At 39.4% G+C, this 19,878-nt stretch overlaps 1 long non-coding RNA gene across 3 annotated transcripts in view; it reads right to left on the bottom strand.

Annotated features, from left to right (window-relative positions):
- Window positions 1-5,260: 5,260 nt before the first annotated feature.
- The window catches only part of LOC127354998 (uncharacterized), a 38,640-nt gene continuing 24,022 nt past the window's right edge, over window positions 5,261-19,878 (bottom strand). For 2 of the 3 annotated variants that reach the window (XR_007881655.1, XR_007881656.1), the window contains exons 2-3: window positions 5,964-6,301; window positions 5,261-5,799 (exon numbers count right to left, since the gene is read on the bottom strand). This is a non-coding gene — a long non-coding RNA (uncharacterized LOC127354998). Of the gene's footprint in view, window positions 5,800-5,963; window positions 8,284-19,878 lie in introns of those variants that run through there. The other variant, XR_007881654.1, reaches the window with a different exon arrangement.

Genomic DNA, 19,878 nt, shown 5'->3' with positions numbered 1-19,878 from the left:
GTTTTTTGGTTTTTATTTGTGGGTAGGTGTTGTTTTTTTTTTTTTTTTTTTTTTTTTTTTTTTTATTTTATTTTTTTAAAAAAAAAGGTTTTTTTTATTAATAATTTATAGGGGGGGTTTATTACAATTAATAAATTATAATTTGTTGGGTTGAAAAAAAAAAAAAAAGGGGGGTAAAAAAAAAAAAATTTAAAAAGTTAATTTTTTTTAATATTAACACAAAATAAGAACAATACACCTTAAATATTTAACCCTACAGAGCTGTTCCTTAATTTACATTAGCACTCCTTCAGGAGCATAATACAATTAAACACATTAACCACAGCTAGCACTTAGCTACCAATTATCGGTTAGCACTTACTACGATTAGCGCAAGCTAGCGATTAGCGGTTAAATAGCGGTTAGCACATAGACATGGTATTAACATATGGGCCAGAGCAAGGCACAATCAAAATTGCTTTAGGAATTTTCTAGTTATTATTATTATCTCTATAAAATGGGTTGTATGGTCATTTTCATTATAGGAAGCATTACACAATAATTTTAAAACTGGACTGTTTGGATTTGATTTCTTCCCCTTTCTTGCCTGTTTTTCAGCGAGGTGTGAATGATGTTTTGGCAGCAATGCAGCAATACCAAGCTCTGTTGGTGACTAATCTAAGGAGTCAGCTACAAACTGTATTCCAGCAACATCAAGGAAATGAACTTGAAAAGGAAGCGATGGCAGTATTTGACCGGATTGAGGATCCATTTGCCTCTGTTGTGACAACATAAAGGCAGGACAATGTGATTATGGAAAATTTCAATTTTGTGGAGTCAGAGGAGGTTTCTGTTGGGTATACTGCCTGCTTGAAGAAAAAAGGGACAAAAAGGGTCCTCTCTACAATACCCAAATGTTTTCATTACATACCTCTGATCAAAAGTTTAGAACAGTTATTGTCCCATCCAAAGGTTTTGGAAATGATAGATCAGCTGCAGAAATACAGAAATGGGTATTTGTATGACATCATCGATGGAGAGCTCATGAAATCACTCCCTTTATTTTCAGCCCGGCCCTCTGCTTTACAGATAATCAATTACTCTGATGAAATTGAAATTTGCTAATGTTTTATTATACATTGGGAAACATTAATCCAAAATATAGATCAAAACTAGCTGCAGTCCGTCTAATTGCTATTGCAAAGAAGAGCGAGCTGTCTGAATGTGGAGTTGATGGAATTTTGGGCAGGTTGTATGAGGACTCTGTAATTTTATATGGTGGTGTTAATATTCAAACTGGGAATGGTGAACGTGAAATATTTGGAGCATTGGTTTTGATATGTGGAGACACTTTAGCACAACATGAGCTTTGTGGATTTAAAGAGAGTGTTGGCTTTGCCTATAGTAAGTGCCGGCAGTGTGAATGTTTGTTTGAGGACATGCAAATGTATTTTGACGAGGACAACTTTGAGCTCAGGACACTAGAAAGACATGTTCGGCAGTGTGGTGACATTGAGAAGGCAAATACTGAGTATCTTAGAAACAGTTTAAAAACTACATTTGGCATCAACAGAAGGAGCAAGCTGGTAGAATTTCCGGCCTTTAACTTGATCCAACAAACACCCCAGGATATGATGCATATAATTCTTGAAGGCATTGCTCCATTAGAAATAAAGTGTGTGATAAAACACCTAGTTCTTTTAGGTCAACTAGACTTTGATGTCCTCAATACTGCATTAACTGGATTTCCCTACTCCCCACTTGATGTCACAGACAAACCAAGCCCTATAGCTTACAGCACATTAGCTTCAAGTGATAATAAGTTGAAGTAGTCCTCAGGCCAAATGATTGTTCTACTAACAATATTGCCATTTCTTACTGATACAGTTAAAGATAATGTATACTACAAAATAATTCTTGAACTCATAGAAATTGTTAAAATTTTGTTTGCTCCTGTCATTGGTCTACAGACAATTAGCAAGTTGAAAACACTAATTGAACAGCATTTAAAACATATTAAAAATCTTTTCCCTGATAACAACATTACCCAAAACAGCATTATTTGATTCATGCTCCATCGCAGATAAAGTTCCTGGGACCAATGGTCCGTCACATGTGCATGAGATTTGAATCAAAACATAGTTTTTTCAAACAGTGGGCCTCAAAATTAAATTTTAGAAATGTTTGCAAGTCTTTAATAAGGCATAATCACATGTATGAATGTTGTCAAAATGTAAGTCAATCTGAACACCCAATTTTTTTTGGGTGTGCATTGGTACCAACAGAAATACGTAGCATGTCATATTTAAAAGAAAAAATGAGGGCTTTCCTTGGAAATTATCACATAAACAATGCAGTGTCTGTTAAATGGATTGTTTTGAGTTCCAGCTGCATAATACTGTTTGTTATGATAGAAATGACATGGCATATACAATAGAGATTCCAAACATGGCACAAGCAACTGAACTAATAACGCCTGATAGTCTGGTAGATTACACTCCATATTACAGTTATACTCAGGATGTGACATATGTTCCTCCGAAATATTATCTGGGAGATGTGCTTGGGCTACACAGAGCCTCATCTGATGACCTGTAAAAGGCACACTGTTTAATGTGTTGGCCTCTCGCAGACAAACTGTTTCTTGACTGTTTTTTGTTTTTTTTTGTTTCATGATTGTTTCTTCTTTTCATGTATCAAAATAACTTTAATCTGAATGATAAAACAGCAGATCAGCAATCAATGAATTAATAGCAGTCTTTATGCTGATGTTTGCAGGATCCTACTGCATAAACCATAGTCATTGCTACATTGTGATTGAGAATGCAGTTGAGTCAAGGGTCATTTCATTTTGGTCATTTTTGGTCATTTTGGTTTGTTTATGAGCCATGCCGTTTTTGTCCAGCATGGTTATTTGTATTATGTTGTATAGGCCAGCCTGCTGTCATCTTAAAGGGGACATATTATGCAAAACCAACTTTTTAATCATTTGATTATGTACATTTAGGACTCTGGAGGGCCTATCAGCAGGCAAAGTGTGAAAAAAGATGACTCAATCATGTTTTTGTGGGCTGCCTCAGTCAGAATATAGGAGTAGTAGTTTGTGACGTCACATGCTCTGCCTGTTGCCACCCACCTCTCTTTACTTCCTGTTGACTATCGGAGCTCTGCCATTGTTACTATAAAAGGCAAGCTAGCGGAGAACAAGCAAGTCCAGCCAGCAGCCTGCAGCCTAATGTCTGGGCAAAGGCCTCAGCAGACAAACTGTTCAGTCATTGGCTGCACAGCCCAACACTAATTTACATATGTAAATGTATGTAAATTATTTTTTGGCGATGTCCGGCTAGAGTCACGAAAACCGGAATGTGTGTGTGAACCTTCGGACTGTTTTCACAACCTCGGTCAGTACAACAGTGGACTGACTGAAAGACTGTTCCTGAAAGAGGGATTGTACCAACTGTCTGTGGAGAGACGGCAGAGGAAGAAACTGGAAGGATTTTTAACAATTGATGCTGTTTTTCATTGTTCGTGTACTGCTAGCACATGCTAACCGCTGTTAGCTGCAGGAGCCTCAGTGATGCTAACGTAGTTATTGTTTGTTAAATGTTTGTTATTGTTTGTTAAATGTTTGTTAAATGTGTGCAAGATGAACATGAAACTTATAAGGTGAAGTTAATGTATTAACCAGCTGGTGCAGATGTCTCCATATTCTCCCCTGCTGATATTTTTATAGAGATTCACACAAAGATTATGTCGTGAATCACCAAGCTTCGTGCGGGGGGGGGGGACTCCGTTACTCCGTAACTGTTGTGTGTTTTGTGTCCGGGGGGTAATTGGCTTTACGTTGATCTGTATTTAGTTAAACGTGCTGAGTCAGTAATATGTTTGTGTCGCTGTTAGAAAGAGCAGAAAACCTCCGAGTGAACAAACTGTAGCTGCTCATCAGCTGTTAGCTCGCTGAGCTAGCGCTAGCTTTGTTATTCCGGAGCCATTGTCCTGCTCCGCTCTGTGTGTGTGTGTGTGTAAATGTACCGGAGGTAAAGATAGAGCTACTGTGAGAGAGAAATAGTCAAACTGTGATCAAGCCTCCTTAGAAGCTAACAGAATACAGAGAGTGAGTTATGGTGATTATTGTGTAACTTTATACTGACGTGCTAACGTTATCTCAGCTAGCGCTAGCTTTGTTGTTTCTCTGCTTCGTTCAGGTGTGTGTTGTGTGTGTGTGTGTGTGTGTGTTACGTGTGTAAATGAACTTGATCAACGTGCACCAGAGTTAACACTAGAGCTACAGTGAGAGAGAAACAGTCAAACTGCAGGGATTCATTAGTTTAGTAATATTCTGTAACTTTGATTAGCACCCAGCAGCTGGGGTTGCTCACTAGGCTTTATGTGGAGTCAAACCGACGAATAAAAGTTTCTGATCCATTTATTTTGTGTTACTGAAGTACTGCTATTACTGACGATATAAGTGTAGGTCCAGTGTAACATCCTATACTCATATAATCTCCTATTGTATTATAAACACAGAGCCTCACTGTTAAATGTCTGTTATTGCACCGGGAACTTACAACATCAGTTACAGTCAGTAAATGTCCTGTGTGTGTATCTGCTGCCATTAGATAGACATTGTGTTTGTAACCTCAGACTGTTTCAACAACACATCACTACAGTTAGCTGCAACAAGGAACCACCAGAGACACTGCTTATTATTTTAGTTTATAACTTAGGACTACTTTGTGCCACAATGAGCTGTTGTAATTGTACTGTATTATATTACACTGTATATTATATGCTGCCTTACAAGTAACACTGAATCTGCCTTGTTTTATGGGTGACCTGATGAAGCTCAGGTGCTCCTGGACCCATCAGAGGACAGAGACGGCTGCAGCATCAGGACAGTCTGGGTATCCAAAGGAAGACTGATGAAGATGAACACTGACTGCAGAGCTCCATTACCAGCTCACACTTCAATATACTAGAAACCATAAACCTTGATGGAGAACATGATCTGCACAGCTTACATAAAAGTTCTAGCTTTGTTACTTACAACATGTGTAACTGGAATATGAAGTAACATAAATAAAGTGTTTTACTTTTAAAAAGAGTTTTGGTCATTTTTAAATTCAGTAATAAGTGTGGTTTTATATAAATAACATGTTATTTCAGGTTTTATGAAGATTTCCTGGATGTACAAGAGTTGAAAACCTGATTCGTGTAACATCTATCAATATGAAAATGTGGAACTTAAACCTGTATTAATGACTGTAAGCAACACAATACATTACTGTCTCACATTCAAACTTTATTACATTGGAAGATAAATTCATAATCATAATACAGTATATAATATAAATGATAGAATATTCAGTATACAGTATTTTTAATGGGGTTCAAACATAATTGCAGCTTTTACACATATCTGAAGGTTAACTTTGGTAATAATACTTTTAAGTTAAAATATCAGACTATGAAATATGGCTACAGTACCGTTAACAGTTGGTTACTTAGCTGTTTTTAAACCACATAAACAATTTACTTTATTAGATGAGTAATTGCTTCAGTTATGTTGACATGTTGTACAGGATAAAGTATTCCAGGTTTCTGTTTCCATGGTCTCAGTAAACTAATGGTGTATAAAGAATATAACAGAGGGGAGGTTACAGTAATCATTATACTATTACTCTGATTACTTTGGTACATTTACTGGGTGTTTCTTCACTAGAAACAACTGCTTGACTAATGCTGTTAATATTATGTAATATATAATATGTTTAACTTCACTGGGCTGTGTAGATTGTAGGTCACTGCTCACTGCTGTACCTGTAAAGACAAGCATAAAACACAGTGTTGGTTCTCATAGTTAAGGTATAAACACTAACATTATGTGATAGATAGAGGTTAATATATATATATAATATATATATATATATATATATATATATTAGTTATATGTATGTATATGTAGTTAATATAGCAGTATTTACCTGAGGAAAACGTCACAGAAAGCTGTAATCCTGATTGTTGAAGTTGTTCATTTCTCTGTGATTTCAGGTCAGACTCCCGCTCTAACATGTCCGCTGGTGAAGTTTTTGCTTTAGAAGCAGTTATTGAATTAATATTGACGGTAGAAATGAAGCTAATCTCAGTAGCAGTGAGGAGCCGGCAACGAAGGGGAGGGGCCGGAGCGTCATCCGCGTGAGCCGCATAATCCGCGTCATAATGCCGTCCTATCAGAGCAGACTGGGCTTTTCGGGAGGGGGGTCTTAAAGAGACAGGCGCTAAAACCTAGCGATTCAGACAGAGGCTGAAAAGAGGTGCTCAGCTGTAGGCAGTATGAGAAAAATAAACATAAACATTAAAACATCTAAACCTATTGTAGGAGAGCCACAAAATACAATTATGAACCTGAAAAAGGGCATAATATGACTCCTTTAATATGTTAGATATGAAGCAGCAGGTTCTGCCAGGTTCAGATGGCCTGAGAACACATGACAAATGAAAATAAACAACCTTTAATTTTAAGTTTCTTGGCACTCTTAAATTGAGAAGTTGTGCAAGTGGTCTTACACTTAAAATGAGGCAAATAATCTTGTTGCTCCACTGGGTTTTATTGTAAAACATTTGTATACCCTGTTACTGGTTCATTCTAGCTCAAAAGTAGCTGGAATAAGTTAGCCGTACTTTCTTAAAATTAGATTATTTTTCCAATGCAAAACATGCTTGACAAGATTAATTTTCTTTTTGAACAAAAAATAAGACTTATTTCCTTGATACAAGGCTTTTTTACTTTCTTGAAATTCCTTTTTTGCAGTGTGTAAGTAAACAGGGTCTGCAAACAGCTGGAAAGTTTTCATTAGCAAAGTCATATTCATCACCACTAAATGATGTGCTGACTAATTTTCTTGTAAAAAGGCCCTGAACTGGCAGTGCTGTAAACCCTGATCTGATGTTATTAAAACATTTCAGGACAACAGACACAATGAGGCCTTTTTAGACAAAATATCGGCATTTCTCAACATGCAGTCCACCACAAACTGCCCTTCAGTGAATGGCTTTCCTGCTTTGGTGATGAATTCACTGAAGTTCATCTTCGCCACCTTTCTTGCATCAAAAACAGTTTTATTTACTTTTTAACCCTTACAAACTGTTCATATCCAATGCCTACACAGGATGGTCTGGGTCAAATTTGACCCGGCCCAAGAGAGTCCTTATAAAAAGTGTCTATACCATATTTTGAACTGCAGATCTGTTAAGAATATGTAAATAGCCTATCTTAAATTAATAAATTCATTATTAATCCATAATTTATGATTTTAGATGGCATGAGAGTGTATTTTTTAGGTTCTAGACGACTTGTTTTTCGAGAAAAAACAGCTATATCACACTATATCATGTCCTGTTTTACCTAAGACATGAAAACATAACACTATTAATAAATATATTTTATTAATAGTGATGCATAAGATGTGGCCAATCTTGTGGGTCCTGGAGTCACCTGTACCACATTTTTTTTTTGTTTTATTGAAAAATTTAAATACAAGGTATACAATAACCATCAGCACATTGGTGACATAAATAGTAAATAAATCATGTGTGTATCAAAATAAGATACACACCTGAGGTTGCAGAAGTCAGCAAAATTACCCCAACAAAAAGCACTTACTGCACAGTTAGTGTTTGTGTTAGGGTAATATTAATGACCAAATCTGGACCATGGGGAGCTAAAGCTAAAGGGCATTCCTTCCCATCAGGTTGAAATCCTGTGTAAATAGCATTGAAGTCAGTAGTTGAAATGTGTCCCTCGTTTGGTTTAGGAGTAATAACACATGACCCCTCAATGAGCTTTGTGGAGACATTTCCCCAAGGAACTTCTCAAAACCAAGACAACCCCAAAGAGAAGCACTTGTGAAAACAAAAATCACCAGTGACTCTGTTTGAGGTGGTCTGAGAATGATTTTCGTACAGTATTGCTCCCGATACCTTCAATAAATTGTCCTCAAATAAAATGGCCACAAAACTTCATTCCTCACCCAGCAACAACTGATCTAGAATAGCAGTGTAGGTACATTCTTCAAAGGGAACACAGGACTTCAGATGTCAACAAAAGTACCCCAACAAGTAGCTATTACTGCATTCAGAACTCAAGTCAGTGCTTGTGTTTGGGTAATGTTGGTGACAAACTTAGAGCCAGTCATAGGACAATGATAAAAATTGACAGTCCAGTCACTGCATTTGTCCAGTGATTTGCCTGTTGAGGGACTCACAATTAAGACAACCCCAAAGAGAAGCACTTATGAACACAAGAATCAGCAGTGTCTCCATTTGAGGTGATCTGAACGTGGCATCTTTCTTCAGTTATAATCTGTAGCATTTGTCATGCACAACCGCCCCAACAAGTAGCACTTACTGAATTCAAAGTCAATGCTCATGTTGGACCAATATCACAGACTCGCAGTGATGAATCTTCTTTGCTCTTGAGTTTCTCTGCAGTTTCTGGTTTGTTCTGTCTTGTGTCCCAGCAGCAGTGGAAGTGACATTTCTTCCTCAGATTTCCCCATCTTAAATACAGAATACAACCATTTCCACAAACCTCCGCCCACTCTTTATAGACAACGGTGAGTAAACAATAGCACTCTTTGTACTTGATGAACAGGGGACCATCATCTTAATTCCATGCATGCCATTAGCAGTTGATGAGTGGTCAATTACACGCCCATGGTTTTTGATACGACTCATTGCCACGTAGTGACCTCCAGTTTCAGCTCCATCAGCAGAACTTTGAAGCAAGAGAACGTAGTACAGTTGGCACTGAATATCTACTTCGAAGGGCATATTCTGCCAAAAGACCCCCAAAAAAGCTTTTGAGAATTGGTTTTCATTGTATGTGTACACAACTTTGGAAATGTTTGTCTAAGATTCATTCTAAAATTGGAGTCTATTTCTCACTCAAGTTATCAAATGACAGACACACACCTGAGGATGCAGAAGTCAGCAAAATTACCCCAACAAAAAGCACTTACTGCAATGAGAACCAAAGTTAGTGTTTGTGTTAGGGTAATATTAATGACCAAATCTGGACCATGGGGAGCTAAAGCTAAAGGGCATTCCTTCCCATCAGGTTGAAATCCTGTGTAAATAGCATTGAAGTCAGTAGTTGAAATGTGTCCCTCGTTTGGTTTAGGAGTAATAACACATGACCCCTCAATGAGCTTTGTGGAGACATTTCCCCAAGGAACTTCTCAAAACCAAGACAACCCCAAAGAGAAGCACTTGTGAAAACAAAAATCACCAGTGACTCTGTTTGAGGTGGTCTGAGAATGATTTTCGCACAGTATTGCTCCCGATACCTTCAATAAATTGTCCTCAAATAAAATGGCCACAAAACTTCATTCCTCACCCAGCAACAACTGATCTACAATAGCAGTGTAGGTACATTCTTCAAAGGGAACACAGGACTTCAGATGTCAACAAAAGTACCCCAACAAGTAGCTATTACTGCATTCAGAACTCAAGTCAGTGCTTGTGTTTGGGTAATGTTGGTGACAAACTTAGAGCCAGTCATAGGACAATGATAAAAATTGACAGTCCAGTCACTGCATTTGTCCAGTGATTTGCCTGTTGAGGGACTCACAATTAAGACAACCCCAAAGAGAAGCACTTATGAACACAAGAATCAGCAGTGTCTCCATTTGAGGTGATCTGAATGTGGCATCTTTCTTCAGTTATAATCTGTAGCATTTGTCATGCACAACCGCCCCAACAAGTAGCACTTACTGAATTCAAAGTCAATGCTCATGTTGGACCAATATCACAGACTCGCAGTGATGAATCTTCTTTGCTCTTGAGTTTCTCTGCAGTTTCTGGTTTGTTCTGTCTTGTGTCCCAGCAGCAGTGGAAGTGACATTTCTTCCTCAGATTTCCCCATCTTAAATACAGAATACAACCATTTCCACAAACCTCCGCCCACTCTTTATAGACAACGGTGAGTAAACAATAGCACTCTTTGTACTTGATGAACAGGGGACCATCATCTTAATTCCATGCATGCCATTAGCAGTTGATGAGTGGTCAATTACACGCCCATGGTTTTTGATACGACTCATTGCCACGTAGTGACCTCCAGTTTCAGCTCCATCAGCAGAACTTTGAAGCAAGAGAACGTAGTACAGTTGGCACTGAATATCTACTTCGAAGGGCATATTCTGCCAAAAGACCCCAAAAAAGCTTTTGAGAATTGGTTTTCATTGTATGTGTACACAACTTTGGAAATGTTTGTCTAAGATTCATTCTAAAATTGGAGTCTATTTCTCACTCAAGTTATCAAATGACAGACACACACCTGAGGATGCAGAAGTCAGCAAAATTACCCCAACAAAAAGCACTTACTGCAATGAGAACCAAAGTTAGTGTTTGTGTTAGGGTAATATTAATGACCAAATCTGGACCATGGGGAGCTAAAGCTAAAGGGCATTCCTTCCCATCAGGTTGAAATCCTGTGTAAATAGCATTGAAGTCAGTAGTTGAAATGTGTCCCTCGTTTGGTTTAGGAGTAATAACACATGACCCCTCAATGAGCTTTGTGGAGACATTTCCCCAAGGAACTTCTCAAAACCAAGACAACCCCAAAGAGAAGCACTTGTGAAAACAAAAATCACCAGTGACTCTGTTTGAGGTGGTCTGAGAATGATTTTCGCACAGTATTGCTCCCGATACCTTCAATAAATTGTCCTCAAATAAAATGGCCACAAAACTTCATTCCTCACCCAGCAACAACTGATCTACAATAGCAGTGTAGGTACATTCTTCAAAGGGAACACAGGACTTCAGATGTCAACACAAGTACCCCAACAAGTAGCTATTACTGCATTCAGAACTCAAGTCAGTGCTTGTGTTTGGGTAATGTTGGTGACAAACTTAGAGCCAGTCATAGGACAATGATAAAAATTGACAGTCCAGTCACTGCATTTGTCCAGTGATTTGCCTGTTGAGGGACTCACAATTAAGACAACCCCAAAGAGAAGCACTTATGAACACAAGAATCAGCAGTGTCTCCATTTGAGGTGATCTGAATGTGGCATCTTTCTTCAGTTATAATCTGTAGCATTTGTCATGCACAACCGCCCCAACAAGTAGCACTTACTGAATTCAAAGTCAATGCTCATGTTGGACCAATATCACAGACTCGCAGTGATGAATCTTCTTTGCTCTTGAGTTTCTCTGCAGTTTCTGGTTTGTTCTGTCTTGTGTCCCAGCAGCAGTGGAAGTGACATTTCTTCCTCAGATTTCCCCATCTTAAATACAGAATAAAACCATTTCCACAAACCTCCGCCCACTCTTTATAGACAACGGTGAGTAAACAATAGCACTCTTTGTACTTGATGAACAGGGGACCATCATCTTAATTCCATGCATGCCATTAGCAGTTGATGAGTGGTCAATTACACGCCCATGGTTTTTGATACGACTCATTGCCACGTAGTGACCTCCAGTTTCAGCTCCATCAGCAGAACTTTGAAGCAAGAGAACGTAGTACAGTTGGCACTGAATATCTACTTCGAAGGGCATATTCTGCCAAAAGACCCCAAAAAAGCTTTTGAGAATTGGTTTTCATTGTATGTGTACACAACTTTGGAAATGTTTGTCTAAGATTCATTCTAAAATTGGAGTCTATTTCTCACTCAAGTTATCAAATGACAGACACACACCTGAGGATGCAGAAGTCAGCAAAATTACCCCAACAAAAAGCACTTACTGCAATGAGAACCAAAGTTAGTGTTTGTGTTAGGGTAATATTAATGACCAAATCTGGACCATGGGGAGCTAAAGCTAAAGGGCATTCCTTCCCATCAGGTTGAAATCCTGTGTAAATAGCATTGAAGTCAGTAGTTGAAATGTGTCCCTCGTTTGGTTTAGGAGTAATAACACATGACCCCTCAATGAGCTTTGTGGAGACATTTCCCCAAGGAACTTCTCAAAACCAAGACAACCCCAAAGAGAAGCACTTGTGAAAACAAAAATCACCAGTGACTCTGTTTGAGGTGGTCTGAGAATGATTTTCGCACAGTATTGCTCCCGATACCTTCAATAAATTGTCCTCAAATAAAATGGCCACAAAACTTCATTCCTCACCCAGCAACAACTGATCTAGAATAGCAGTGTAGGTACATTCTTCAAAGGGAACACAGGACTTCAGATGTCAACAAAAGTACCCCAACAAGTAGCTATTACTGCATTCAGAACTCAAGTCAGTGCTTGTGTTTGGGTAATGTTGGTGACAAACTTAGAGCCAGTCATAGGACAATGATAAAAATTGACAGTCCAGTCACTGCATTTGTCCAGTGATTTGCCTGTTGAGGGACTCACAATTAAGACAACCCCAAAGAGAAGCACTTATGAACACAAGAATCAGCAGTGTCTCCATTTGAGGTGATCTGAATGTGGCATCTTTCTTCAGTTATAATCTGTAGCATTTGTCATGCACAACCGCCCCAACAAGTAGCACTTACTGAATTCAAAGTCAATGCTCATGTTGGACCAATATCACAGACTCGCAGTGATGAATCTTCTTTGCTCTTGAGTTTCTCTGCAGTTTCTGGTTTGTTCTGTCTTGTGTCCCAGCAGCAGTGGAAGTGACATTTCTTCCTCAGATTTCCCCATCTTAAATACAGAATACAACCATTTCCACAAACCTCCGCCCACTCTTTATAGACAACGGTGAGTAAACAATAGCACTCTTTGTACTTGATGAACAGGGGACCATCATCTTAATTCCATGCATGCCATTAGCAGTTGATGAGTGGTCAATTACACGCCCATGGTTTTTGATACGACTCATTGCCACGTAGTGACCTCCAGTTTCAGCTCCATCAGCAGAACTTTGAAGCAAGAGAACGTAGTACAGTTGGCACTGAATATCTACTTCGAAGGGCATATTCTGCCAAAAGACCCCAAAAAAGCTTTTGAGAATTGGTTTTCATTGTATGTGTACACAACTTTGGAAATGTTTGTCTAAGATTCATTCTAAAATTGGAGTCTATTTCTCACTCAAGTTATCAAATGACAGACACACACCTGAGGATGCAGAAGTCAGCAAAATTACCCCAACAAAAAGCACTTACTGCAATGAGAACCAAAGTTAGTGTTTGTGTTAGGGTAATATTAATGACCAAATCTGGACCATGGGGAGCTAAAGCTAAAGGGCATTCCTTCCCATCAGGTTGAAATCCTGTGTAAATAGCATTGAAGTCAGTAGTTGAAATGTGTCCCTCGTTTGGTTTAGGAGTAATAACACATGACCCCTCAATGAGCTTTGTGGAGACATTTCCCCAAGGAACTTCTCAAAACCAAGACAACCCCAAAGAGAAGCACTTGTGAAAACAAAAATCACCAGTGACTCTGTTTGAGGTGGTCTGAGAATGATTTTCGCACAGTATTGCTCCCGATACCTTCAATAAATTGTCCTCAAATAAAATGGCCACAAAACTTCATTCCTCACCCAGCAACAACTGATCTAGAATAGCAGTGTAGGTACATTCTTCAAAGGGAACACAGGACTTCAGATGTCAACAAAAGTACCCCAACAAGTAGCTATTACTGCATTCAGAACTCAAGTCAGTGCTTGTGTTTGGGTAATGTTGGTGACAAACTTAGAGCCAGTCATAGGACAATGATAAAAATTGACAGTCCAGTCACTGCATTTGTCCAGTGATTTGCCTGTTGAGGGACTCACAATTAAGACAACCCCAAAGAGAAGCACTTATGAACACAAGAATCAGCAGTGTCTCCATTTGAGGTGATCTGAATGTGGCATCTTTCTTCAGTTATAATCTGTAGCATTTGTCATGCACAACCGCCCCAACAAGTAGCACTTACTGAATTCAAAGTCAATGCTCATGTTGGACCAATATCACAGACTCGCAGTGATGAATCTTCTTTGCTCTTGAGTTTCTCTGCAGTTTCTGGTTTGTTCTGTCTTGTGTCCCAGCAGCAGTGGAAGTGACATTTCTTCCTCAGATTTCCCCGTCTTAAATACAGAATAAAACCATTTCCACAAACCTCCGCCCACTCTTTATAGACAACGGTGAGTAAACAATAGCACTCTTTGTACTTGATGAACAGGGGACCATCATCTTAATTCCATGCATGCCATTAGCAGTTGATGAGTGGTCAATTACACGCCCATGGTTTTTGATACGACTCATTGCCACGTAGTGACCTCCAGTTTCAGCTCCATCAGCAGAACTTTGAAGCAAGAGAACGTAGTACAGTTGGCACTGAATATCTACTTCGAAGGGCATATTCTGCCAAAAGACCCCAAAAAAGCTTTTGAGAATTGGTTTTCATTGTATGTGTACACAACTTTGGAAATGTTTGTCTAAGATTCATTCTAAAATTGGAGTCTATTTCTCACTCAAGTTATCAAATGACAGACACACACCTGAGGATGCAGAAGTCAGCAAAATTACCCCAACAAAAAGCACTTACTGCAATGAGAACCAAAGTTAGTGTTTGTGTTAGGGTAATATTAATGACCAAATCTGGACCATGGGGAGCTAAAGCTAAAGGGCATTCCTTCCCATCAGGTTGAAATCCTGTGTAAATAGCATTGAAGTCAGTAGTTGAAATGTGTCCCTCGTTTGGTTTAGGAGTAATAACACATGACCCCTCAATGAGCTTTGTGGAGACATTTCCCCAAGGAACTTCTCAAAACCAAGACAACCCCAAAGAGAAGCACTTGTGAAAACAAAAATCACCAGTGACTCTGTTTGAGGTGGTCTGAGAATGATTTTCGCACAGTATTGCTCCCGATACCTTCAATAAATTGTCCTCAAATAAAATGGCCACAAAACTTCATTCCTCACCCAGCAACAACTGATCTACAATAGCAGTGTAGGTACATTCTTCAAAGGGAACACAGGACTTCAGATGTCAACACAAGTACCCCAACAAGTAGCTATTACTGCATTCAGAACTCAAGTCAGTGCTTGTGTTTGGGTAATGTTGGTGACAAACTTAGAGCCAGTCATAGGACAATGATAAAAATTGACAGTCCAGTCACTGCATTTGTCCAGTGATTTGCCTGTTGAGGGACTCACAATTAAGACAACCCCAAAGAGAAGCACTTATGAACACAAGAATCAGCAGTGTCTCCATTTGAGGTGATCTGAATGTGGCATCTTTCTTCAGTTATAATCTGTAGCATTTGTCATGCACAACCGCCCCAACAAGTAGCACTTACTGAATTCAAAGTCAATGCTCATGTTGGACCAATATCACAGACTCGCAGTGATGAATCTTCTTTGCTCTTGAGTTTCTCTGCAGTTTCTGGTTTGTTCTGTCTTGTGTCCCAGCAGCAGTGGAAGTGACATTTCTTCCTCAGATTTCCCCATCTTAAATACAGAATAAAACCATTTCCACAAACCTCCGCCCACTCTTTATAGACAACGGTGAGTAAACAATAGCACTCTTTGTACTTGATGAACAGGGGACCATCATCTTAATTCCATGCATGCCATTAGCAGTTGATGAGTGGTCAATTACACGCCCATGGTTTTTGATACGACTCATTGCCACGTAGTGACCTCCAGTTTCAGCTCCATCAGCAGAACTTTGAAGCAAGAGAACGTAGTACAGTTGGCACTGAATATCTACTTCGAAGGGCATATTCTGCCAAAAGACCCCAAAAAAAGCTTTTGAGAATTGGTTTTCATTGTATGTGTACACAACTTTGGAAATGTTTGTCTAAGATTCATTCTAAAATTGGAGTCTATTTCTCACTCAAGTTATCAAATGACAGACACACACCTGAGGATGCAGAAGTCAGCAAAATTACCCCAACAAAAAGCACTTACTGCAATGAGAACCAAAGTTAGTGTTTGTGTTAGGGTAATATTAATGACCAAATCTGGACCATGGGGAGCTAAAGCTAAAGGGCATTCCTTCCCATCAGGTTGAAATCCTGTGTAAATAGCATTGAAGTCAGTAGTTGAAATGTGTCCCTCGTTTGGTTTAGGAGTAATAACACATGACCCCTCAATGAGCTTTGTGGAGACATTTCCCCAAGGAACTTCTCAAAACCAAGACAACCCCAAAGAGAAGCACTTGTGAAAACAAAAATCACCAGTGACTCTGTTTGAGGTGGTCTGAGAATGATTTTCGCACAGTATTGCTCCCGATACCTTCAATAAATTGTCCTCAAATAAAATGGCCACAAAACTTCATTCCTCACCCAGCAACAACTGATCTACAATAGCAGTGTAGGTACATTCTTCAAAGGGAACACAGGACTTCAGATGTCAACACAAGTACCCCAACAAGTAGCTATTACTGCATTCAGAACTCAAGTCAGTGCTTGTGTTTGGGTAATGTTGGTGACAAACTTAGAGCCAGTCATAGGACAATGATAAAAATTGACAGTCCAGTCACTGCATTTGTCCAGTGATTTGCCTGTTGAGGGACTCACAATTAAGACAACCCCAAAGAGAAGCACTTATGAACACAAGAATCAGCAGTGTCTCCATTTGAGGTGATCTGAATGTGGCATCTTTCTTCAGTTATAATCTGTAGCATTTGTCATGCACAACCGCCCCAACAAGTAGCACTTACTGAATTCAAAGTCAATGCTCATGTTGGACCAATATCACAGACTCGCAGTGATGAATCTTCTTTGCTCTTGAGTTTCTCTGCAGTTTCTGGTTTGTTCTGTCTTGTGTCCCAGCAGCAGTGGAAGTGACATTTCTTCCTCAGATTTCCCCATCTTAAATACAGAATACAACCATTTCCACAAACCTCCGCCCACTCTTTATAGACAACGGTGAGTAAACAATAGCACTCTTTGTACTTGATGAACAGGGGACCATCATCTTAATTCCATGCATGCCATTAGCAGTTGATGAGTGGTCAATTACACGCCCATGGTTTTTGATACGACTCATTGCCACGTAGTGACCTCCAGTTTCAGCTCCATCAGCAGAACTTTGAAGCAAGAGAACGTAGTACAGTTGGCACTGAATATCTACTTCGAAGGGCATATTCTGCCAAAAGACCCCAAAAAAAGCTTTTGAGAATTGGTTTTCATTGTATGTGTACACAACTTTGGAAATGTTTGTCTAAGATTCATTCTAAAATTGGAGTCTATTTCTCACTCAAGTTATCAAATGACAGACACACACCTGAGGATGCAGAAGTCAGCAAAATTACCCCAACAAAAAGCACTTACTGCAATGAGAACCAAAGTTAGTGTTTGTGTTAGGGTAATATTAATGACCAAATCTGGACCATGGGGAGCTAAAGCTAAAGGGCATTCCTTCCCATCAGGTTGAAATCCTGTGTAAATAGCATTGAAGTCAGTAGTTGAAATGTGTCCCTCGTTTGGTTTAGGAGTAATAACACATGACCCCTCAATGAGCTTTGTGGAGACATTTCCCCAAGGAACTTCTCAAAACCAAGACAACCCCAAAGAGAAGCACTTGTGAAAACAAAAATCACCAGTGACTCTGTTTGAGGTGGTCTGAGAATGATTTTCGCACAGTATTGCTCCCGATACCTTCAATAAATTGTCCTCAAATAAAATGGCCACAAAACTTCATTCCTCACCCAGCAACAACTGATCTACAATAGCAGTGTAGGTACATTCTTCAAAGGGAACACAGGACTTCAGATGTCAACACAAGTACCCCAACAAGTAGCTATTACTGCATTCAGAACTCAAGTCAGTGCTTGTGTTTGGGTAATGTTGGTGACAAACTTAGAGCCAGTCATAGGACAATGATAAAAATTGACAGTCCAGTCACTGCATTTGTCCAGTGATTTGCCTGTTGAGGGACTCACAATTAAGACAACCCCAAAGAGAAGCACTTATGAACACAAGAATCAGCAGTGTCTCCATTTGAGGTGATCTGAATGTGGCATCTTTCTTCAGTTATAATCTGTAGCATTTGTCATGCACAACCGCCCCAACAAGTAGCACTTACTGAATTCAAAGTCAATGCTCATGTTGGACCAATATCACAGACTCGCAGTGATGAATCTTCTTTGCTCTTGAGTTTCTCTGCAGTTTCTGGTTTGTTCTGTCTTGTGTCCCAGCAGCAGTGGAAGTGACATTTCTTCCTCAGATTTCCCCATCTTAAATACAGAATAAAACCATTTCCACAAACCTCCGCCCACTCTTTATAGACAACGGTGAGTAAACAATAGCACTCTTTGTACTTGATGAACAGGGGACCATCATCTTAATTCCATGCATGCCATTAGCAGTTGATGAGTGGTCAATTACACGCCCATGGTTTTTGATACGACTCATTGCCACGTAGTGACCTCCAGTTTCAGCTCCATCAGCAGAACTTTGAAGCAAGAGAACGTAGTACAGTTGGCACTGAATATCTACTTCGAAGGGCATATTCTGCCAAAAGACCCCAAAAAAGCTTTTGAGAATTGGTTTTCATTGTATGTGTACACAACTTTGGAAATGTTTGTCTAAGATTCATTCTAAAATTGGAGTCTATTTCTCACTCAAGTTATCAAATGACAGACACACACCTGAGGATGCAGAAGTCAGCAAAATTACCCCAACAAAAAGCACTTACTGCAATGAGAACCAAAGTTAGTGTTTGTGTTAGGGTAATATTAATGACCAAATCTGGACCATGGGGAGCTAAAGCTAAAGGGCATTCCTTCCCATCAGGTTGAAATCCTGTGTAAATAGCATTGAAGTCAGTAGTTGAAATGTGTCCCTCGTTTGGTTTAGGAGTAATAACACATGACCCCTCAATGAGCTTTGTGGAGACATTTCCCCAAGGAACTTCTCAAAACCAAGACAACCCCAAAGAGAAGCACTTGTGAAAACAAAAATCACCAGTGACTCTGTTTGAGGTGGTCTGAGAATGATTTTCGCACAGTATTGCTCCCGATACCTTCAATAAATTGTCCTCAAATAAAATGGCCACAAAACTTCATTCCTCACCCAGCAACAACTGATCTACAATAGCAGTGTAGGTACATTCTTCAAAGGGAACACAGGACTTCAGATGTCAACACAAGTACCCCAACAAGTAGCTATTACTGCATTCAGAACTCAAGTCAGTGCTTGTGTTTGGGTAATGTTGGTGACAAACTTAGAGCCAGTCATAGGACAATGATAAAAATTGACAGTCCAGTCACTGCATTTGTCCAGTGATTTGCCTGTTGAGGGACTCACAATTAAGACAACCCCAAAGAGAAGCACTTATGAACACAAGAATCAGCAGTGTCTCCATTTGAGGTGATCTGAATGTGGCATCTTTCTTCAGTTATAATCTGTAGCATTTGTCATGCACAACCGCCCCAACAAGTAGCACTTACTGAATTCAAAGTCAATGCTCATGTTGGACCAATATCACAGACTCGCAGTGATGAATCTTCTTTGCTCTTGAGTTTCTCTGCAGTTTCTGGTTTGTTCTGTCTTGTGTCCCAGCAGCAGTGGAAGTGACATTTCTTCCTCAGATTTCCCCATCTTAAATACAGAATACAACCATTTCCACAAACCTCCGCCCACTCTTTATAGACAACGGTGAGTAAACAATAGCACTCTTTGTACTTGATGAACAGGGGACCATCATCTTAATTCCATGCATGCCATTAGCAGTTGATGAGTGGTCAATTACACGCCCATGGTTTTTGATACGACTCATTGCCACGTAGTGACCTCCAGTTTCAGCTCCATCAGCAGAACTTTGAAGCAAGAGAACGTAGTACAGTTGGCACTGAATATCTACTTCGAAGGGCATATTCTGCCAAAAGACCCCAAAAAAGCTTTTGAGAATTGGTTTTCATTGTATGTGTACACAACTTTGGAAATGTTTGTCTAAGATTCATTCTAAAATTGGAGTCTATTTCTCACTCAAGTTATCAAATGACAGACAC

The sequence above is a fragment of the Dicentrarchus labrax genome, unplaced genomic scaffold (genome assembly GCF_905237075.1).
Source record: "Dicentrarchus labrax unplaced genomic scaffold, dlabrax2021, whole genome shotgun sequence".
In the NCBI taxonomy this organism is placed as follows: Eukaryota; Metazoa; Chordata; class Actinopteri; family Moronidae; genus Dicentrarchus; species Dicentrarchus labrax.
The sequence above is the reverse complement of the archived record's forward strand: the minus strand, read 5'-3'. Positions and strand labels throughout refer to the sequence as shown.